Here is a 24,310-nt window from a genome sequence, read left to right as displayed (position 1 = left end):
AAATAAACTCAGGGAGTTCTGGGGAACTATATAGAACAGTCTGGGAGTACCCAGCTTTATTGGTCACACTTGGGCTATAAACTGGCTTAAAGATACAATGCGTAGGATACACATAATAAATTCTGAAAAGACAAGGATAAAATTCTGGAAAACAGTCTTTGGATAAAAAGACGATAGAACACAGAAGTTAATACTCTTAAGGACTCAGGATAAAGAATGAATTTAAAAAATGTCTGTGTCTCAAGGACCTCAGAGACTAGGTGTGATGTCGGCATGCGTATCATGTTACAATACCCTGGGATAAACTCTATTAGAAATCAAAGTCAAGGGCTATGGAAGGGCGCCGACTAACAGTGTGGAATAACCTGGGAGGATCTCACAGAGGAAGTGATAATTGGGCTGCATCTTACAGCAGAAGTCACAGTACACGAAGGACAAAGACGGAGGGTTTTCCGACAGGGAGATCAGAACGACAAGAGCAGAGATGGGCGAGATATATCCAAAGGATAAGACAGAGTTTGGGCTGCCAGGGATGATTATCTCAGCATTATTTGCAGTAACAAACATGGACATAATGGAAGTAACTACGAATGGTAAATGAAAAATATACTGTGGTATTAAAGCAATAAAATATAATTACATAAATGTTGTATAAATAAAATATACAACAGTTGGGAAAATGTCTGGAAAGGCAGAGTGAGGACCTCTGAAAAATATGTTCCTACCTACAAGTAAATAGAACGCTGACCAAAAAGAATTGTCAATATCAACTTTTACATAATGCTGAAAATTAACCCCAAACTTGCCACAATCCAAAGAGTGTTCGTTCAAGAAAAACAGCTGGATCTCCAAAAGAACAGTGAGCCTTTTGGCAATTGAATGGGCCCTACTCTCATTCCCCATTCTCCATCTCTGTGATGGCCTTGACCACTGACAACCTCATAACCACAAGAGCCGTGAAAACTAGAAGCTGGTCAACCACTGTTGGGAGCCAAACAGATTTGAAGCTCACCCAAAAGCCTGATCCCCAGAGACCTATCAACGTTTGCCAAGACTGACATCTTATACCCATTTCAGGGTATGTCTTTATTTGCTCTGTGCAAGCAGCTGTTATCCGTAGGACATTTATTGAAAATAATCAGTGAGGATTTTACAGTGCAGGCACCTGAGGCAGCCGTACCAGTTGGGTCAACCAAAGGCTGGGGAGTGAGATGTCCATAGGGAGCCTTGAAAATCTCGGACATAGTCCTAAGAATCTAGACGTCCACATGCACGCGGAGGGCTGTGCACGTGCCCAAGAAAGACGTGAGAAGGCCCGAATCTCTCACTTCTGGCTGACTGTGAGGCTTTGCACAGGTGAGAAGTGAGAACTAAGCCGAGATGGAAACTCGGCTGGAGCTTTGAAGACGTGTCCCAGTATACCCAGCGCCTCTCAGCAAAGACCGTCAGACTTCCTGGTCCAACACATAAAAGGAAATCTGTCTGAGCTCAGTGAAGACTTCAGTGGCTACACACAATAGAGAACGGATACCGAACAAACGGCAGAACAAAAAACTAAAAATGACAGTTGTTGGCAGGATTGTCTGTTTTACAGAGTTGACACATTGTATTTTTAAATATCCGATTTAAAACAAATTACATTATGAGAAATGCAAATAAACAGGGCTGTATGGCTCATATGCAGGAAAAAAAAACATTCACTAGAAACTTTCCCTAAAGTAACCCAGACATTGGACTTAATAGGCGAAGAGTTTAATTCAGATATTACATATATGTTCAAAGGACTAAAATATATCATATCTTAGTAACTAAAGGAAAGTACACAATCGAAATTGATTTTATTTTTTTTTAAATGGAAGGCTAACCTGCCACCATACTGTGCTAATTTTCACACGGTCGCCTCTTCTCTCACAGTCCTCTCCCGGCCCACACTTGCCCCATCACTTTCCTGTTCATATTCTATCAACCTGGGTGCATGGTCCAGCTGGGGCACTGACCTTGGCTGCATTAGAAGCCTCTTCCACTCACCTGGCACTAGGCATAGCTCGCCTCTAAGCGCTGAGTATCTTTTCTCTTGTTTATTTATTGTTCTCTATCTAGCCTACGAACTCTTAGAAGACGGATTCACATCTATTTGCCTGTCACCCGCAGAATGTTTGCATAGTGATATGCACATATTCTATTCTAAAACATTATCTGTAAGTGTGCTACATGAATAAACTTGGACAACATCTTGCAGAAGTTTTGATCCCGAGTCATAAAATATATAGGCATATTTCTTGTTAAATATACTGCAAAAAAAAGATGGGAAAACACATAGAAACACAATCAGGACTGCAGCCGTGGAATAAAGATGTTGGCTGAGGACATGACCTTGATATGATTCCAAACTATTTTAAGCAGATTTCTTTAGGGGGTCCCATAGGATGACAATGACAATAAAAATGATAATACATCAAATACTTAGTGTTTTTTTGTGAGTACCAAGTTTTGTTCAAATATTTTATATGCATTTTATCATCATAAGATGCTCAGAGCTACCTTCACCCGAGTACAAGGAAAGCAATAGAGGTCCAGAGGAATTAAGTAATTTGCCCATTGCTAATCGATGTCAGGCTCAGAGCCCATGTTCATCATGTCTCTATTATACGACTCTCAGACCTTTCTCTGTAGACGTGAAATTGCCCCTGTCTATGCCATCTGTGCTTCCACTTCCCACGGCCCTGCTTCCAGGGCAGAGCTGTTCAAGACGTCTGCAGCCACTGGCTGGTTCAGAGCGTTCCCGTTCTCTTAATCCGGTTTATTCCTCAGGCGAGTTGGAAATAACTTCTCTACTGGCTCAATGTAATCAAGACTTTTTTTTAACGTAAATCCTGGAGTTCCCTGTGTCTAGGAATTGAATTTCCTGGTGTGCAGAGATAAATCTTGAGAATGTGAGGGAAAGCAAACACTCACCCTGTGTAGAAGGTCGTCTTAAGTCCTTTGTCAAAGGAAAGGTGCGGGAATCTTAATTTAGATGACATTTCCAGGCGGGATATGCAGAGCGTATCTGAGTCTTTAAGATTTCCATTTCCAGATTAAAAAAACAATTCAAGTTGGCTGTTAAGACATTCAACGTAAAATGGATTTCAGAGACCTAATTTGATTTTAGAATATCAGGCTCTGGAAACCAATTTATGAAAAGGAATTGGTGTGAATAACAAACTCTAATCTCATAAGCATGTGGATGAGATGTTCCTTCATCTGGCCCTTCTCATTGTCTTATATTAAATCCTGTTTAGAAAAGCCTTGCTATGCATTCATGCAGCCAGATTTCACCTTGCTCTGGTAAGAAGTATCTGGGTCTTAACTAACCTCTTCTCCATGAGTTGGGTTCTCTTAAGCCCTAACAAGTCATCCGGGTCACCCTAATGTACTGTAAAAGGGGCAGCATGTGAATAGAACGAGCTAATGAGCCCCACGTGGAGACATCTGGAAGAATTGGGGCCATGGCTTTGCAGGCACTTTTAGGCCTCTTTGGCCTTTTCTGACTAGGACAGTGAGACTGTGTCAAGGCCGTTTACTATGTGGTCCTCCGGGGCTCCAGAAAGACCTAACGTCCTGGACATTTTGTGCACCGAAGGATGTTTATCTCTGCTGTTTACCATTCGCGGTGTGATGACAGAAATTGAACCGCCTTGCATTATGTCAGCAGTGGATGTGAGAAGGAAACATTTTTCCTATTTTCTTTAGCTCTAACTTCCAACTTATTCCTAACCCTTTGTTCTCATCCTCTCCTATTTCAGTTACAAAGACTGTCACTTGCTTCTCACAGCCGCGGCAACGTCTCTGCCTCTCCTGCCATGTCCATGGCAGTCTTGAGCGTTTTCTTCCCAGGAACAGTGTTTATATTGTGTGTTTCAGCACCACTAATGCTTTCTCACTCAGAGCTTCTCTACCTGTTTAGCGTGAATGAACTGTCCTTTTCACTCCTGGAATGTTTCCTTTGATTCTGAGTATGTGTTTATGGTGCTAAAACTTCTTAATTTTAACCTGTGGGGCAGGGCTCCTCCTTTCTCCACTGCAGGGGGAGCCTGAAGCTGCCCTTGGGGAGAAAGAAATGACTCTGGACCTCATCCTCTCGGTCTTCCATCCGAGGTCCTCTCTGCCCATCCGTCCACATGGGATGGACTAGAGGTGTCTTCTTGACAGTAGAGGGAAGCCTACCTCATTTGTAACACAACCTCACTGTATTAGCCAGGGTTCTCCAGAGACACAGAACCAATAGGATATGTGTGAGGAGATTTATTACAGGAATTGGTTCACGTGACTCTGGAGGCCAAAAAGTTTCACCATCTGCCACCTATAAGCTGAGAGTTAGATCTGAAACGTTAAGACAATGAGGATGGGGAGTACGATATCGCTAAAACTGTGCTTTGAGAAGATGAATGTGGGAATCGTTGTCAAGAGTGAAGCAGTAGAAAACATACTGTAACTGCACAATACAACCCTTTAAGTTTTAACTGCTAAGAGTCAGTGCAAGAATAAATGGAAAGGAAATTGTAACCTGTCGGATAGAATTGTCGGCATTCGTTTCTCCTTGCTTATGAAAGTTGCAGTTCAACTAACAGCCTTGACTAATGCAAAAGGAATTGTGGTAATGTTCCATGCATCGTCAGCATGTTTCTGAAGCAATGCTACCTCCTGATCATGGCCTGCTTAGGCGAGCACTAAAATTTACATTATGTAATCAGGGAAGGCATGGCTGCCAGGAAACCAGATGAGCTATAAAGACAAGCTTCCTGGTGTTGAACGTTAAAAGACACAGAACAGTAAAGGTGATTGAGAGGAATCTTTGCTTGGTCTGCTGTAGTGATGCTGATATTAAATTTTCATCTCTCCAATATTTTATAGGCAACTGTTATGGCAGAAACTGACTCCTGCACGAGGCTGAAATTTGTGTAGGGTGATCCACATTGGTTATACCCACATCTTATTATCCTCAGTAGAAAACACTACTGAAGTGAGTATAACCATGTGCCTCTAAGAGAGTTTTCTTAAATGTAAAATGTTAGAGATACTTATTTCATAAAGCCACTAGGCATCTTAAAAGAGAATAACATAAAGTCTTTACTATAGGAGCTGGCTGTGAAAAGTGTTCAGGAAATATTGGTTTCTTTTTTTTATCCTACATTTTGTAAGATGAGGTTGGATTCGAAGAACTCCGAAATCCTCTCCATCCTAATGTCCTAAGACTGAATTCCAAGACTGTTGCCACTAGCCACATTGGCTATTCAATTTGAATTTCAAATAATTAAATTTAAATTAAAATCAGCTCATTTTCTCAGTTGCACTAACTATATTACATGTGTTCAAAAGCCGCATGTAGCTAGTAGCTGCTGTGTTGGACAGAGAAGATAGTGAACACTCTCATCAATGCAGACAGTTCTATCAGGCAGCATGAGCTAAGAGTTTGAGACTTCACACTGGGCTTCAGTCTTTAGAATCGACTTCAAGTTGTTGAGTCAGATATAAGTCAGAAGAATAACAAACATAACCTCAGTCCCGGTCAAGTCGAAGTTCCCAACTGTGAATCTCTGAGTTAATTCATTCTTTCCTCACGTGGCAGATACACGTTATGGCAAATGAAAGGCTTAGAAGGGATCCTGTGACTCAGAGTTCCGGAGAGCAGTCTTAGCTCAACATCAGTCCCCACTGTAGGGAGAACTTCATCCTAAGGGCTGAGCTTTCCATGCAGCCTCCACCATCCATCAGACGCGGTGCTGGAGACGTTTACACACATTATCTCATCTAAAGCTCAGAAGTCCTCCAGGAGCAGTATCCGCGTTCCAGTTTTACAGAGAAGGCAGCAGAAGATCAGAAAAGTTAAATCACTGCTACATGATTGGTAAAGTCAGAATTCGAATCCAGGGCTTTCTGCCAAAGTCTGTACTCTTTCCATTGCAAAAAACTACATGAAAAGCCAGAGTATGTTAAGTTCTGCATGACTGGCCTGTGCTGTGTGAGCATGGTGAAGGCTTGCGGTTGGTGGGTATTTATGCCTTGTAATCAGTCATTAAGTAACACGTTTTATGATTATGATTTTATGATTTTTTGTGCGTATGCACTTTATGTTATAATAAAAAGGTTTTAAAAATAGGCTAATCAATATCTCAGATTCCTCTCAAAACTGGTGAGCTATTTTTGGGACCTCAGAGGGATTTCCAGGGATACAGTACAGCGGTTGGATTCTCAGGTATTGTGAACATGAGGGAGAGCTCTGGAGCCCTGAGTGAAGAAATGGCCACAGGGAGGGCTCAAAGCACTGCTGTGTAGCCATTTACTGTCTTCTACAAGCCAAGAGGAGTGAACATCAGTCTGATGTCGTATGACAGGCATTACGAAGGGTTAAGTAAAGCTCTGCCTGAAAGAGACACTGGCGGCTCATCGCTGTGCTTTTTCCAAACCGAAGTCAGCAGGTATTCCAAAGGCAGAAGCCTGAAGAGGCCCAAAGAGATGCTGAGTCACTGTGAGGTGCTCCAAATTAGTACGCTGAGCTCTCCACCAGGACCCCGAGGTGAGCAATGTCCCGTGCCACGCAATCAAACCAAGTCCTGCGGAAATGCAGAAACTGGAGCCTCTGCGAATGTAATTGTTTCTCTAAGATTCCAAGAGTCAGCTTCTCTCTCCCAAGACAAAAACAGGTCACAGAGAAGATGGTGCTCAGAGAGCATAATTGCCTAAAACTTCAGTGCTAGTGAGAGGAAAAGGTACAATGATGAATAAATTAGCCTTCTCCGAAGATTCCATCTTTAACCAACTTGACGAGGACAAGCCTGTAAATAATCACTGTCCCAGAGTCAAAAACAGTGTTGATCAGTCCCATGAAATGGTGCTACCATTCACCAACTCCCCCTAAATCCATCCACTTAACCTTCATCCCTCCAAGCCACTGTCACCTCTCTCACATGGGCTTTGGAAGTGACCTCCTAACCGGTCTCTGATGTTGGAATCACCCCATTAAAATCTGTTCTACACAGTGCAGACTCCTATATAAAACCATTCAATGACTTTTAGTGGCACTTAGGAAAAGAAGTCCGAACGTCACACCATGGCCTGAAGGGCCCCAACTGCCCTCCTGATCTCATTTACTATCTTTCTTACTTCACTCTGAACACTAAAATTCAGGTACCCTGTCTGCTTTCTTTTTGTTCTAGAATACGGAAAGCTCAGTCTCACCTGTTGGCCGTGCACTTGTTTTCTCTGCCTGGAACTGTGTGACTCTAGATTTTTGTGTACCTGGCTCCTCAAATCTTTCAGGTCAATTCAAATGTTATCTCTTCAGAAGGCCTTACGTAACCCAATTTAAAAAAAGGTTCTCAGTCTTCTTCTTATATATCATTGTTTTATTTTTATCACTATACTTTTGACTCTCCGAATTACCTTGTTTACTTTTGTTTGTTTGTTTACCTGTTCGTTGTCTCATCTGTCTCCATCTTTTAGAAGTTAACCTCCATGCAGACAGGAAGTCGTACGTCTTATTCTCCACGTTTCTCCAGTGTCCATCCTTGAGGCTTTCATAGTGTTTGCTCGATAAATATGTATTTATAGTTGAATGAATGAAAGAGATTGCTCACTATGAAATTTCACAAACTGCTTTCTTCCTGGTGCCATTCAACAAATTCATGTTTTAATCAGTATAATGCTTCATCCTGCTTTTTATAATTTATTTGGTTGTAAGAGTGAGATACTTACAATTCTCGGAACACATCTCTGGGCCATGCCCTCCTTTTACTTTCTCGACAATCTAAAAAACTTTGTCATCTTTTCGACTCCTATCCAGGCCCAAGATTTGCTACTTTGTTACCCTTACTTCTCAGTTCATCACCCCACCTTCTGTACTGCTTTGAAACTTTGTGCATGATCGTACTCTATGATAATACATTTCATATTATCTTGTACATTGTATTTCGCATATCTATTCCTCTTAAACTGTAAGACTTTTAAGAGTAGAGATGGAACATTATTTATTGATGTGTCCCTAATAAGCACATCACATAGGCACATAATAAAGGCACCGATTCACTCAGAAAACATTTGCTTAGTGTACACTGTGTACTGGGAATGGCTTAAAGTACTAGAGAAAGAACAAGAAACATGAGAACGTTCCCACACTCATGAAGCTTATGTTTTAGTGAGAATATAATAAAAAATATTAATTTTACATATAAGCTAACTTGGGCCCTGATAGTACATATGACTCGATACTAAGTTTAGACTGCAAATAATTCATCTTTTACAAAATATTTAAAAATGTATTTAAAAATTTTAGAAATCTTCTAAAGTGAAAATGCCTATGTTTTTAAGTTTTAATGTACATATCTAATTCCAGTGCAATAACCCAGAAATTATATTAAGGACACTTGATTTCTATTCTGTGCGATTGGACTGAATTTAAGGTTAAGAATCTGGGCTTCGTATCTGGGATGCTACACAGTATTGCGAATCATAGATACGCTTTTCTTGACATTACCTTCACCTGGGCATTTATATAAATTCTATTTCATTCACTGCATGTGAATGTTATAGATTGAAACCTCTGTTTCTGAGGATCTTGCATCGGTCTGCACAGTCCTCCTGCATAAAAACTGCAGAGAGAAGATTGGATGTGTCTGTATGGCAGAGGAGTTAAAACCAAAGGTTTCGGCTCCAGACTGGGTTTAGATCTCAGCTCCACCACTAGCTAGCTGTGTGACCTTGAGTGAGATAGTTAACTTGTCTATTGCTAAATTTCTTTTTCTTTCTCTCTTTTTCTTTCTCTCTCTCTCTCTCTCTCTTTTTTTTTTTTTTTTGTAAAATGAGGCTAAATACAATACTCGTCATCTTGGGTCATGATGTGCTGTAAGCTGAGTGAGATATGCAGCCTAAAGTTTTCCATATACAAAAAGGCATACATGTTGCTTCTCCCTCCACAATGGCCCATGGGTTGTGTTATGACAAACCATTAACCCCGATTCTCTAAGCACTAATCTATTCTGTAAAAGAGAAATGCCGCCTACCTCGGAGGTGGTATATTCGTCAGCTAGGGCTACCCTAACGATACCACAGACTGGGTGGCTTAACCACCAGAAAATTCTCATGGTTCTGGAGGCTAGAAGTTCAAGATCGAGATGCCAGCAGGGGTGGTTTCTGGTGCAACCTCTCTCCCTGACTTGTAGATTGTCGCCTGCGCACTACATCTTCCCATGGTCCTTCCTCTGCGTGCACGTGTTTCTGGTGTCTCTTCTGCTTCTTTTAAGGACACCAGTCTCATGGGATGAGGGCCCCACCCTGATCACCTCATTTAACCTCAATTCCCTCCTTAAAGGTGCTGTCTGCAAATGTAGTCATATTGAGGGTTAGGGCTTCGATGTATGACTTTTGGGAAGACATGGTTCGGTGCATAACTGAGTTCATGAGGACTATATGTGGAGTGCCTAAAGAAGTGCCCAAAGCATCACAAATTGATCCTCAATGATTATTGACTTTTTATTCAAAAACTTAGCAGACCTAGTTGCTAGCAATTAGAATACGCAGGGCAGAGGGTCAGATCTTGGACAATAGTGACCCCATAACGGCAAGGTCATACGATTTGTCATTATAATTACCCTTCATTCTACAGGAGCAGAGAAGTACATTGGTTAGTAGACCCCAGAGCTCATAAGGTCAGAGTCAGCTTCCGAGTCAGGTTGGCTCTCTCCAGGGCATGGGGTCAGTCATATTCGAATACCACTGTACCACGCAGCCACCTGTCCCAGGGACGGTCCCTGCTATTTGTCCTCACTGGAGCTTGGCCGCGCTTGACGGAAAGCCTACAAAGTAGTCATCAACCTGAGAGCTTTGATAGAAAACTTTGGCCACAGACCTTGCTGCCATATCCGTGGGAACCTTTCCAAGCATAAAGATGTGTGGGCTGATTACTGCGTTTGAAAATTGAAGATTGAAGTTAGTACATACAGGTGCTTGGGACGTCTGATTTGCCTTTAAGTTTGACTTCTGGAAACCCCTAGCTTTGAAGCTTTTAGCATAAAACCACTTAACCATGAAAATGGCAGAGTCAACATTAACACCGTCAGTTCAGATGCTGGCGCAGGGAAAAGGGTGTTCTGGCCTCGGGCTTGGGGGGGTAAGTGCGTGGCCTGGGAGTGCACACACACTCCTGGTCCCCCGAGATGCTCTCTGCAGACTTTCCTGGGGAAGGCGAGGGCGAACAAACACCCCAGCAGAGCCCGCCTTTTCTGGACAGTGAAGGGCGGTTAACTCCAGCCTCCTCATCCTCTACCCCTTTCTCCCATCTTTGGTGGTCTGTGGCTCTTGTTACCCTTGCCCACTAATTCTGCTTTTCAGTAGAGATATGCCCCCCAAAATTATACCTCAGGACATATGAATCATTGAGCCAAAGAACCTAAGAGCTTAAAGGAAAACATGATAATATGGTCAATATATTAAAAAGAAATGGAAACTCAACAAAATGCAGTCTCTTCCCTGAGAATACTCAACATTTTAGTTTATGGCAGAGATGTGATTAAAAGCAAACCTCCTGAGTCCCAGACCAGGACTCTATATTATGCTATGGTTAAAAAAAAATGAGAACTAGGCTTAATTTAGTCCATATACCAAGCTTATTGTAATTTGCATGGTTAAGCAAAAAATTTAAAAAATATGTTGTTAAGAATGACGTGGAGAAATGTACTGGATCTTCATACTTGTTCGAAGATCTTTCCAAACTGTCGTAGGCAGAATTCTCGGATGGCACCCTGTACGATCCTTTCCCTCTGTGTGGGGGCAGGACTTATGAACATGGTAGGACATCACTCCCATGATTAGCTGACCTTATATGGAAAAGTTTAAGAAAATTTTGCAGATGTAATTAAGGTCCTTATCAATTGACTTTGAGTCATTCGAAAGGGAGATGGTCCTTGTTGAGCCTGGCTTTATCAGGTGAGTGTTTAAGAAGTCAGAAAGCTCTGAAGGGAGATAATCCTCCTGGCTTTCAAGGAGCAGGCTACCGTATGTTCTGCAGAGTCGAGAAAAAGAATTCTTCCAACAATCGTGTGAGATTGGAAGAGGACCCCCGGCATCATCAGATGACAGTGTAGTTGTGGCTGACATCTTGTGAAACCCTGTAGAGAAGACCACGCTAAGTCATACCCAGACTCTGACATGCAACAACTGTGAGGCAACAAATGGGTGTTTTTTTAGCTTCCAAGTTTATGCTAATGTGTTTACAGCAATCTGTAACTAACAAATTTGGGTATCTGGAAGTGGAGTACTGCTCTAACAAAAATCTAAACATATGTGAGAGCAGCTTTGAAATCGGGCAGTGGACAGAGACTGAAAGGATTTTGAGGTGCATAACAGAGAAAGCCTGAATTGTCTTAAATAGACTGTTAGCAGAAATGTGAACTTTGAGGATGCTGCTAGTGAAGGCTTAAAAAGAAGAGAAGGACATGTTTTTGGAAACTGGAAGAAGGCTGCTTCTTATCATCTTGTGGCGGAAAGCTTAGCGAAACTGTCTCAGGCTGTTATGTGGAAAGCAGAACTTATAAGTGATGAACCTGGTTGTTAGCAAAGGAGATTTTCAAGCTGCTGTTTTCTTCTTGTTGCTCATAGTAAAATATTAGAGGAGAAAGAAAAATTGGAAGAAAAATTGAGAGAAGAACTATAGAAGAAACCCTAAAGTAAGACCTTTGGATCTTAAAAATTTGGCCTATAACAGATTTTGTACAGCCCTTGAGCTAAGAATAGTTTTTATATTTTTAAAAAACTAATTTTTAAAAAATAAATAGATTTTTTTTGTTTGTTTGTTTGTTTTTTACGTCTACAGCACCTGGTCTTCCTAAGTGGTTCCCCATCCAAGTACTAACCAGGCCCGACTCTGCTTAGTTCCCAAGATCAGATGGGATCAGGCTTGTTCAGGGTGACATGGCCGTAGACTAATTTTTAAAAAATAGAAAACGAAGAATATGCAAAAGAGGCTCTTTATAGTTTGCAAAGCCTAAAATAATTATTACCGGGTCCTTTACGGAAAAGGTTTGGCCATGTCCGTCCTTGGAAATGAAAGTTGAACCTCTCAGAGTAAGTCAGTAAGTCTCTGGGATGTCATTACAGTCACAACAGGATGGAAATGGAAGGATGGGACAGATTATGGTCGACACATTCTGAACAAAGGAGAAGGAAGCAAATTCTTAACAGAATCAACTCGTGATGGGAAGGACATTCAGGAGACTCTGGTCTTTTATCCAGCTTTTAGTTGGAGCTGCATTTACTCCAGTTCAGAGAAAAAGTCATCAACCTTAACTCAGATCCCATCTCCTTAATGTACTGAAGGGAGCTGTCAGATAAAACAATAGCGTTGTTCATTAAAATGAACTTTGATGATTTCATGGCTATATTTGGAGGCTTGGATTCTGGTGATCTCTGAAGACCCATGGAGAAAAAGACATACACAAAGAGGCTTGTTTTTGTTTCCAAGGTATCGCTTACTTGAGAACATTTTCTTATTCTCTGTGTACAGCAGACATAACAATGTTGACAAAGAAACAGTGCATGTGGGGAGAGGGTTGGGAGGAGGGAGTATGATTAGTGGAAGAGCCTTGGCCTTGGAATCAAGACGCTTGGGCCCGCCATTTACCATTTCTTCATCTTAATTTCTCCATGTGTAAATTGGAGAGAGAGTTGAAATAGGCCAGTGGTTTTCATACTGAATTCAGAAAAGCACAGGTTAGACAGGAAGTCCTTCAGGAACCATCATTGGGTTTAAGGAGAAAATAGCACATAAGCCAGGTCCCCAACTGCCCATGCAACCAGAGAAGCTCCGCTGTTATATCTTTTACATATCAGATTTTGCATAAATTTTCTTATCTAAAAAAAGACTCTACTGTCTAAAAATAAAAAATAGAGATCCTTACGTTTCTCCCTATCACTTGTAATCCAAAATTCTGTAATCTATCCCCTTTTATCAGGATTTTAGACAAGTAACCTGGGCAGCAAGGAGGCAAGAGGCCAGACAGGATGCCTGGGCAGTGAGAATATCTTAGTGCGGGGATATTTCCTCTTCCTATCAGGATGTTCTATATATTCCTTCTGTCAAGTTCAATGGTAAATCCCAGGGCAAAGGCAGCCTGTCACACAGCGTCTCCTCGCACTTGTCAAGTTCCAGAATATAAATTCTACAGCGTTTAATCTGGGGACACTCTTACGGAGTCTCTGTTCAGACCGCTTCTTTTAATAGATTAGAAATCTAAGGACATGGTCAGAGAATAATTTATTATTTAGAGTATGAGGTAAGCTGCCATGGCTGAAAAACAAAAGACTCAGAAAAAACAAACAAACAAAAAAACCCCAATAAAACAGAAATGGCTTAAATCGAAGCAGACTTGTATTTCTCTGTTTTGTGGGAGTGCCAAACTGGGTAGCCGAGGGCTCGAGGAGCTAGTCTGCTGCTGTTCTTAATGTGTGATTTCTGTCTCTAGGGCCAAGGTGGCCGGTGGAAGTAGAAAGAGGACAGGCGGGCATCTTTGGTCGCATCGGTCAGGCAAAGGGTCAAACGTTCTAAGACAGGGAAGGGGCGGGTGACGGGCAGCACCGGCTCAGCCATGCAGGCAGCCTTGATTGATAGTTCATCTTGAGAGTGGTCTGGCCTATGAAGAAGCTTAACTGGCGATAACTGGATACCATCAGAAGCTTCTGGACATAAAGGCAGCATGTCCTCTGAAAAGACCAGATTTCCACTTATATTTAAAACTCTCAGAAAGTTCAGGACATATAGACATTTACTACAGGTAATTCACAAGTCAAAAATCCATTCCTTCTTTCCATCGCATCCCTAGATATAGATCCTGCACTGGGCCCTGGATTCTGAGTCATCCAGGAGTTAGATCAGCAGAGAGAAGGATAAAAGGCCATTTTGGTTGAAGAGGATAGAAGAAGCTACAAAATGAAGGCTTTGGATTTTTTTTGTTTTATCGGAGGAGATATTTGTGATCCCAGGAGACAACTAAACATTGGGACAACCCTTCAGCCACTTGGAGACCACAGAGGTAGCGGTGAACCCTGGCTGCTTAGATTTCAGGCCGGTGGTCTTGATGTGCCATAACAGATCATGTTCACACAATCAAGTTTCTCTGGTCAAGCAAATTCTAACAGGAAGATAATGAGACAGCAAGAATATTTGATGAGAAAAATTAATCAGCCAAACTAAATGTCCCTCTAAAACTCAATCGCCCCTCATATTAGCTAATAGTCATTCCTTACCACATCGTAGTCACTGTTCTGAATACTTCACATGTACCAGTCTGGAATACTCTATTATCTCTGTATTTTCAATGAGAATATTGCACAAAGAGTAAGTAAACTGTCTAGGAGCTATCAAGTTATTATGTGGTGTAGCTGGGATTTGAACCCAGGCTTCCTGGCTCTGTAGCCTGCCTACCTGACCACTAAACTCTTTTGCTTTTCAATACCAATATCAGTTTTATGTTCTGGATTGTTTTTAAGCCAGCGATCATTTTCTTTGGGCTATTCTGTCTTCTCTAAGTAAAAATATAAGCCCTTTAAAGGCAAGGACCTGTGTTGATTTCCCTTGGGCTTTTACCTAGTGCCAAGCATAGCCAGTATCTTAGAAATGCTTGATTGATGAATTACTGAAGTTACACCCTTACGATCCAGTTACAATTCTCTGCATGTTATTGTTAAAGGCAAATGTGAGAGCATTCTCACCAATTTCCCTTTCTACTTCGAAATAAATTGCTCAGGCATATATATTAAGAGCCAACAGCATATCTCTCATCCTGCCTCCATAGCTAAGGAGGTCAGAGCAGTACCCATCAATAACCAGGCCACCGCAACACCCTTCTGACCCAAGCTGACACCGGTGAGAGAGCCTTCCTTGAAGAGTAAATTTCTTTTTGGCTTTTGTTGATAAGCATTTCACCTTTTAGTCGGTTTTATCCCTTACTCACTGGGATATTGCATTGCTAAGACCTAAGATTAGTTGCTTGTGGAAGAATGAGTGGGCGTTTGCAGCAGGCTCTGTGAAAATCATTACCCATTCTCCTCCCATCACTGCCTGGACCAAATGTCCAGATTCGTGACTGTGTTCAAAAAGTGGTGCTCGCATCTGTAATCCCGTTTTTTAAAATAGATCTTTCTAGATGAAGAAGAAAAAGTAGAAAACATTTTCTTTGCAGTTATTTTGGGAAAGTGACCTGAGAACATAAAGGACACTCAGTAACTATTTGTTGAATGAACGTGTGAATCGAAAAATGTTTGCAGAATTTTACATTAAGATGACCCTAATCCCAAAGGATTGACCTTCTGCCAAAGACACAGTTTCCTTCTACTTAATACATCGCCACCTTCCCCTTGTAAAAAGCCACTGATTCCAGCATATAGTTCCTCATCCAGCCCTTCCATTCATTCATGAATCACTTACCAAAGGCCTTCCATTGACCAAGATCCATGTGAAATTAGAATGCAGAGTTGATTTAGGTAAGGTCCTTGAACAAAAGATTTTTTGTTAGCTTCTATCCCTTGACTCGGTATCTCTATGAGAAATTGTTGATTTGCATTCATATTGTAGGCAGGCCTTAAAAACTTCTAAAGTAATAGATCCCTTGTCAAAAATCTCTCCCCTCAATGGCAGAAGTGATCATGGATGATCACAAGTGATCTCCTTTCATGAGCCTGATACCCTGTCCACAATTAATTGGACTAAAGGTGAGTGGCTAGCTATAGATTGGAGAACTCATCAGATTATTTCTTTTGAGAAACCTAAGAGAATGTTAGCAAAAACAAAAGTGAGTAGAGAATTTACATAGATTGCTCACTTCTTAAGAAAGAATGAGTAGGCACCCTTTATGAGTCAGAAAAGGTTATGTCATCCTACAGAACAAATAACTCCACCACCTCAGTGGCTTAACCTAACAAAGGTTTATTTCTTACACACACTTTTTATCCAATGCCAGGGGTAGCTCTGTTTCCTATAGTTACTCAAAGACCTAGGCTCATGGATGGCTTCACCACTTTAATTGCCACACCATCCAGAACACGCAGACACCTCAGTCATGACCAGAAGCAACGGAGACCGGAGAATCATGAGTGGGTTTTCCATGGTCTCAGCTGCGAAATGAAACATGTTACTTCTGCTCAAATTTTATTTTCTAAGACTAATCAAATGAATCTACTTCATCGCATAGTTCTGGGAAATGTAAGGAAGCAATGTTTGATAAGCTTTACTCTTCCTGCCACATACAACTAATATTATATATTTTATGTATTTGTAACTTAGATGTCTGTCCCGATTTATGATACACGTTATCAGAAACCAGTCACAATTAAAGGGATAAGTGATGAGACTGAAAATGTAAGTAGATATTCTAATATATTTTCTCCCTGCATTCTATATCCCCTCTTGCTCACTAATTGGAGACCTCAGTTCCAGAATTATTGATATATCATGACGTTCCGGCTTCCTGTGAGGCATGGCTATGTCACTGCTGAAAGAATTTTCCCCCTCTGCCTTGTGTCCTTATTCCGAATCCCCATTTATGGAGATAATCTGAGTTCACCTTTGTTCTAAACAACCTGGAAGAATTTAACCAGTGCAGTTCACCTCTGCCCAACCTCTCTGGGATCCATTTGAATATTTCAATCTAGAAATGACATCTATCTGCTTTCTGACTCAAGAGAAACAGTAATATTCAGGCTGCTTGTTCTTTCTTGGACATTTACCTAAATCCATGTGAATCCTTCCTGCAAATACTTCTTGTTATCCTTTCCAGCACTGCACCTGGGATATTCATTCAGAGATAATCCAGTGTTGACCATTCAGCCTCAAGGCAAGGTTGCTCCATAACGCAGTAGTTCTCCCTAAGTGGTAGGCTCTCACACATGGAATCGTAGATTTCTCAGAGAAGAAAAGGACCTTGGATTTAATTCTGGAAAATGTCAGGCGTCCTTCTCAAGAGCGAGTCCTTTAACCTGTGATGGAGAGGGGACCATAAATAAGCTTGTTGTGCAGTGTCTGCTTCCCAATGTGCCAGATGGTCAGTATCCAGAGAGTTTTACTAATTGAAGTCTCTCCAGATATACCTGAAGCAGAGTAAAGGAGCTGTCCATTGTCCCTATTCCGTCAGTAAATGCGGATCACAGCGCTTTAGAATCCTCTCCTATTTCCCATTGACTCCTAGGACTTTGATAGTTATTATAAAACAGAAGGTTTAAATGTCTCCACATCTTCATATCGTCACACCTTAATCATTCCATTAATAAAGGGGACCTACCCCATGGGCTTTTGCCTGATAGGGAGTTAGTTTTCCATTTTATAAATACGATTTGGATAGCTTAAGCTTTCAAAGGCAAGGGTAATATAAATCTCCACTTCTAAATGTCTATGATTATCAGAAACATGGGGAATGTAAAATAATGGCTATAGACAAGATAACTGTTTATGGCTACTTTCCTGCTGTACACGGAGGAAGGCATCTTTCTGATGCCTGTATAAATCTGAGGCAAAATGTCTTACACGTTAGCAGTGGTGTTTTTTCCCTTATAGAACCTCTTGAATTTACAAGAGTAATAAAATGTTTATTGAACAATGTCCTGCCCGTATCTTTGTCTTTTCTAAATAATTATGTGATCCTCAGATACCCATGACTTCTAGGGAGAAGAAACTGGGCATATTACGGATTGAGGCTTACCGAGGTAACGTGAGTTGGCCAAGGTCATAACGTCAGTGAGTGACAGAGCTGGGATTCAAACCTACGACAATCTGATCCCAAATGTGGTGCTCTTAGCCAATAGCATACTTCTATACTTTTTCTTACTTCATCGGAATTCTCCATTTGTTGATGTTATCGAGTGATACATAAATTGGAAGCGAAGATGGACCTTGGAGAAAGAAGATCTATGATGTGTGTAAGACACACGTGCAGCTCTTGTTAGGTCTGTCCCTCTCTTAAGGAAAAGGGGTAGAAAGAACATTATTTAGCAAAATCAGACAAACATTAGCCAAACAACAACTTCCCTGCCCTACAAACCCCAGCGTGAGTTTTCAAAGCAGGAAGCTGCGTTTTTCTTCATAGGCGGGCGTTTTGTGTCATCGGCATCTCGGTTGTATCAACTGGAATTGCCGAAGTGAGAAATAAATGGTGATAACCGCCCCTCCCCATCGTGACCAGACTATTCAAAGAGTGACCAACCCCTGACATGCTGGGCAGAAGGGGAATTTTAAACGCACACTTTGTGAATTACCCAATGTCAGGCATGTGTTATTAACAGATAAATAATTTCAGAGTATTTGACTGGTATCACAATTGTTAAAATTGTTGACTTCTTATTAACGTGGCGTTTCCTACTTAAATAATCCAAAATGCATCATGTTAACTTTCATGCTGTTTAAATGACTAGAAGTCCAGGTTTTACATTATAGAAATTTTAATAATATTTTATCATTACCCCACACAAAAAGATCAATGCTGAGGTAGCTTCGTTAGATTTTTAAATGATTCAGAGAAGACTCGGTTTCAAAATTAGAAGAATAAAAGAAGTAAGAAGAGGAAAAATGATTGGGAAGGGGAAAGGCACGGTGAAGACGTGTGTGTTTTGCGTATATGTGTGTGTGTGGGGGGGTATGTTGTGTCTCTCTGTGCACACATATGCTTTAGTTCATTTACAATGTATTCACCCTTTTAAAGTTTCAGAACATTTGAAAATTATATGAATATATGACTACTTGTAAAAAATTATAGAGTGTTATAGTTGTAACCATAACACTTGGTCCTGTGGGAAACACAGATAAAGGCATACTGAGGATCACTTAGAATAGAATTAGGAATCCGGAGACCTAGGTCCTAGACCCAAACGTTCTCCGTATGTAAGTAGCTCTGTGGAGCCAAGCAAGTTTGCTTTAAAATTTTTTTCTACACCTTAGATTTCTTTTCTATAGAAACCAGAAAAAGGATGTGTTTGTACCTCAAAGATCAAAATCAGATAATAGGTGAAGATGCATGATGGAGAGGAAAATGTTTTTTTCTTACATTTCAGGGGACTATTATTATGCATAATAACAATGCATTAAAATAATAGAGCATGAAATACTCATCTCAAAGTGAACTCAAATGCACAGTCTCACTTGATCTTCACACTGGTGAACCTACTCCGCTTTGAAATATCCAAATAGTTGCAAGGACAGCTGCCGCTGGCCCTCATTCTTCGAAGGAGAATCCAGAAAGAATCAACATTGCACCCCCTCCCATTCTGGCCTTAGGAAGTTGTGAGACATGAGGTGGCTCCAGGAATCTGGACAGCGGGGTAAGGTCAGGGTTTATTTGTGAGGTTTGGGGTCACACTTCGATGCGTTAAGTGAAGAAAAACAAAGACATGAGTATAGATGACTAGAAGTATATGTATGTCATCCTTCAGAAAACATGTACCATAAATAAGCGGGGATATAATTCTACATTTAAAAAAATTAGTTAGTTCCTCTTTATACATTATGGTCAGTGAACAGATAATTCTTCCAGATGATATTGAAGTCTATCTATCTATCATATCATATTTATCCATCTATCTATCGTCTATCTATCTATCATCTATCATCTATCATCATCTATCTTTATCTCTCAATCTACATATATAAAACATGTTTGTTATTAGAACAAATTGGTTTGCTGACACACACACATTATGTTGAGGAGGAACTTTGAGTCCATATGTTCAAAAATGCCCACTACACAGAAGAAAAGCAGATGCGTATCTCCACAATAAAGTACAATTCAATTTCTATTCATGTAATCTCTATTGAAGCCTTAATAAAACATTTGCATATTGTTAAAAGAGAAGCGAGAAAGAAATTGAATAAGATGTTAGGAGGTTTACCAAATCAGGGATAGAATTTGAATACATTTGGAAAAGATATTTGTATAATTAGTCTTTTTAATCTGGTATCTATGGAAACAAACATATATTAATACCCAGAATAGATCATTGTGTCTGTTAGTTTATTACAGAGCCCATCTCTTCCTGACGCCACCATATTTTCGGAGCCTAAAGCCCAGGTCTCTTCTGCAAAGGCAGACCTGGGCCTAAGGAAGGATGCCTCAGTCTTGAGATTTGGTCAAATCTGAGCAACCCTTTTCCAGACCATGTGAGTTCACTGCCCTGTCTGCAGGTTTTCAAAGCTTGAAACATGAATTTTCACCACCCACTTTTTAAAAACCAGAGAACAGAAAGGTTACGACAAGAATCCTTTATCAATACAAGTAAATTCAAGACTCAGGTGCAGGTTAGGCAAACTTGGGGGGAAGATCTCCCTAACAGCCCCTATTTCTGCATTCACCACACGGATGTCGGAGCCCACATTCAGCTTCCTGGGAGCCGGGGGGAAAGGCAACTGCAAGATGGTGCTCTGCAGGTAAGAGGGATTTACAAGGACAGGTGCTGACCTGGATGCCTCCAACTTGTTTGCATGAGTTTCAGAATTCCTCCAGTGCTGGAAAGCTGCTGCTCACCGTAGCCCCCGACCACCTAACTGCTGATAAGTCCAAACATGAAATACAACGTTCTCTTCCCATGATTAGCAAGCGAAGAAGGGGTGGTGAATTCTGTTGGACTTCAGGCAGCAGGGAGATGATGATGTTTGTTGTTGTCAATACAGCTTTATTAAGACCTACATCCTAAGGAATTTAAAATATACGTATTAGTCAAAGAAAGGGAAAAAAAGTATAACTCAGTTATCTGCTATTCTTAAAACATGTCATTTGGGGGCCCTTTCCATAGGCTAAAGAGCAAGATATTATTACAGGCCATCCTGGGGATTCATAATTGCAATGATAAGATTGTGTGTGTGTGTACGTGTGTGTGTGCACACGTGTGTGTGTGTGTGTGTGTGTGTGTGTGAGCACGCATGGTGGTGGTAGAGACTAAGCATCTAATGCTTTTCTTTAGTGTTACTATCATTGTGATTAATTATCTCACTCTTTTAAAAAATATTTATTGAATACCTACTAAGTAGTCACACTCTTCTAAATATTTAGGATGCAATAATAGAAACAATCATTTTCTCTGTTCTCAGGAAGCCTGCATTTAAGCGGAAGTACCAGATCATCAATAAATAAGCAAGTGGATATAAAATATGTCAGATGCTAGGCAATGCTATAAAGAGAGAGAAAGCTGGGGAGGGGACTAGACAGTGAATAGGGAGTCTGTTTAAGAAGTCTGGCCAACAAAGCCTTTTTTAATTAGGTGCCATCCGAACGGAGCCCTGAATGAACTGAGAGAACCAGCCACGTGAACATCTCAGGGAACATGTTTCAAAGCAGAGAGAATAGTAAATGTAAAAGGATGTGAGGAAACACTTGTGGGTGGGTTGTTATTAATCTGTCAGGTTCAAAGTAAGCTGGTTCAGGAAAGTCTGCTCTCCAATGAAGACTGGGGGTGGGGTGGGGGTTGTAAGGAAGTTAGGACTGACTGAATAGTCTAACAAGCGACACACAAAAGGCCTCGTGTTCTGCCAGCTGGCAATGCATTTCCCACCCTTGACCCTCCACTCCTATTTCTAGATTCATGTGGCTCAAATAAAATATAAGCAGAAAAAATATACAGATAACACATGTACACATAAGAGGCTCCTCAAAAAGGAAGTGTGCGGCATCAAAATCGAACAGTCCCAGGAGATAAATAATACAGGTCATAGCAAGCTGGAAGCGGCTTTGTTAAGATGGCCCTGGGTCTGTCAGACCTGGAAACGTACGACAGGATTTCTGAGTGCTTCCCAAATACAGGGCACTGTGGCCAGTGCTGAGAAGGAGGCAGAACAAAAGGAATACAGCATCCATGTCCCCATGAAGCTAATGCCTGGGCAGAAGGACAGCAGCTCCGCCTGACTCTGTCTTCATGATGCGCCTGGGGAGAACAGGTCATCTCGGTCTTTGACGTCAGACAGAAAACAGTTCAGAGCCCAGTTCTACCACCTAGAAGCTGTCAGACCATAAACAAACCTTGGAACATTACAGGAACTCAGATTTCAACAGGGGCATCATACATACCTCCTTAGGCTGCTGAGAGAAAAAATTAGATAATGTGCATAAAGTAATTAGTACAGTGCTATACGTTTCCTTTTGAAGAGATAAGATAGTTTATTACTAAGAAGTTAGAGATAGCCTTCAAATGGCCTTTACATAATATACAATTTATCCAAAGCTCTGCCATCATTTAGTGGTCATCCAAATACCTAGACATATTGGTGCTTACAAAGGGAATAGATTTAGCATGACTCATGAAATTTATTTATAGCTATAATCATGGCTATCCTGTATGCATTTTTATATTTTAAATAAGAGTTGTCATGTCTCTCAGTGAACTAGATTTATTAAATGTATCAATCCATTTCCACCTAGAATGCATAATTATCAAATCTTTGGTTTGTCAAACAAAGCTCAGAACATATGCATATAATGAATTCATACATCCAGTTAGCCATCTCACATGCTAAATAAACCTTACTATATGTTAAATCCTGGACATGTAAAACCAAATTGGGTCCTGCTTTCCAGGAAAACACGCTCTGGTGATGAGGCAGGAGATGTAAACAATATTTGCAATGCGATGCGATCATCACTGATACAGAGATATCCTCACTTACCATGGAGACACTAAAGAGTGATTCACTCCATTTTGGTATTGGGGGTCCCTGAGGGTGTCTGAAGCTCTTGAGAGGGGTGAGGATGGAAATAATTTGGGGAAGTATAAGCATATATGCTGGGAGACGAGATTAGCCTGGAAGGGTTTATGAAGTAATTGTGGAAAAAGTGGGGCAAGAAGAGAGGAAAGTCGATGGTGAAAACTAAGTAGTTGTTTAAAAAGAGGAAGAAGAATGATGACAGAGAGAGACTAGCTGATGATAAGCTTGAGGCCATCACATCCATCTACCCCACACAATTTCATTGAGGACCTTCTATGTCTCATATATGGCTTGAGATGTGGAACTGAAAGATATATGACTACAGAGACGTATGTCACTGACCCCCTACCTTATACCCCCTGTAAACATTATCACCAATATTCAAGGGGAATTCTTGCCAGCCTTCTCTAACCTAGAACAAGCATTTATTTTTATCTGTTAACTTTTCACTAGGAAGAATATATGAGGTGGTAAATGTTGGACTCAGTGGTTCCAAAATGTTATTGTAAACCAGAAAGTGGATATGGCAGCGAGATGTTACAGGAAATGAAGATGAGCTTTAAAGCTAGCAGGTGATACTTTGGCATCCAAATAAGAAAACAAACCAACTATATCTCTCTTATTGAAAACATACATAGTTTGCAGCGAGGTTTCTTCAAAGAAGAAAACCAGTAGGACAATAAGATATGTGTAATAGATAGATAGATAGATGATAGGTAGATAAAGAAATTAAATTGATTTGTTTTAGAAATCAGTTGATGCAATTTGGGTGACATGTTCAAAATTTGCGAGGCAGTTCTAGAAAACATGTTGATCTTGTATATCAAGTCTGAAGGCTATCTGGAGGCAGAATGTTTTCCTCTTTGGAGAACCTCAGTCTTTGCTCTCAAGGCCTTCAACTGCTTGGCTGAGGCCCATTCACATTATGGAGGGTAATGTGTTTACTCAAAGTCTATTGGTTTAACTGTTAATTCTAAAAAATATCCTCACAGCAACACCAATGCTGGTGTTTGACAAAACGAGTGGACACCACGGCCTTGCCAAGTTGACACATAAAACTAATCATCACAAGATCTCGATACAGCGTTAACCCTTGGAAGAGCTTATGAAGAGCAAGGGAGAGATACAGTCTTCTAAGACTGTGCTAACAAACAACACTTACTGATATCCCATTCATTCATTCATTCATTCATTCATTCTTCTGATAAACGTTTATTAGGAGCATCCTGTTTGTTAGATCCTGTCCTTCGAGAGAAATCAAGAATTTATTGACTTGTCTCAAGAAGCTCATGATTAGAAGTGTTTCAAAGCTAGATTACCTCTCAGAAACCATGTATCTGACCTTCTCCTGTTAGAGAAATGGGGAGCCTCTAACTCCTGATCACACAGCATTTTAATTCCACAGCCAGAGCCTCAGAAAGTCTGATTCCCACTTGGTGTTCTTTTTCCTAAACGGGAATTCAGACACTGCCCATATTTATGCACTTAAACTCATTCGCCAACCATTGTGCAAGCCTCCTGAGACTGTTTGGGTCTCATTGCACAATGAAATGAGTCATATTAGAATTTTGAAAAGTATGACATCGATACAGAAAAACAACAAAATAT

General features: G+C 40.7%; 1 pseudogene; it reads right to left on the bottom strand.

Moving 5' to 3' along the window:
* Positions 1–11,836: 11,836 nt before the first annotated feature.
* Positions 11,837–11,955, bottom strand: LOC112478526 (annotated as a pseudogene).
* Positions 11,956–24,310: the final 12,355 nt, after the last annotated feature.

Source organism: Pteropus alecto, unplaced genomic scaffold (assembly GCF_000325575.1).
Source record: "Pteropus alecto unplaced genomic scaffold, ASM32557v1 scaffold61, whole genome shotgun sequence".
NCBI classification, from domain to species: Eukaryota; Metazoa; Chordata; class Mammalia; order Chiroptera; family Pteropodidae; genus Pteropus; species Pteropus alecto.
The sequence above is the reverse complement of the archived record's forward strand: the minus strand, read 5'-3'. Positions and strand labels throughout refer to the sequence as shown.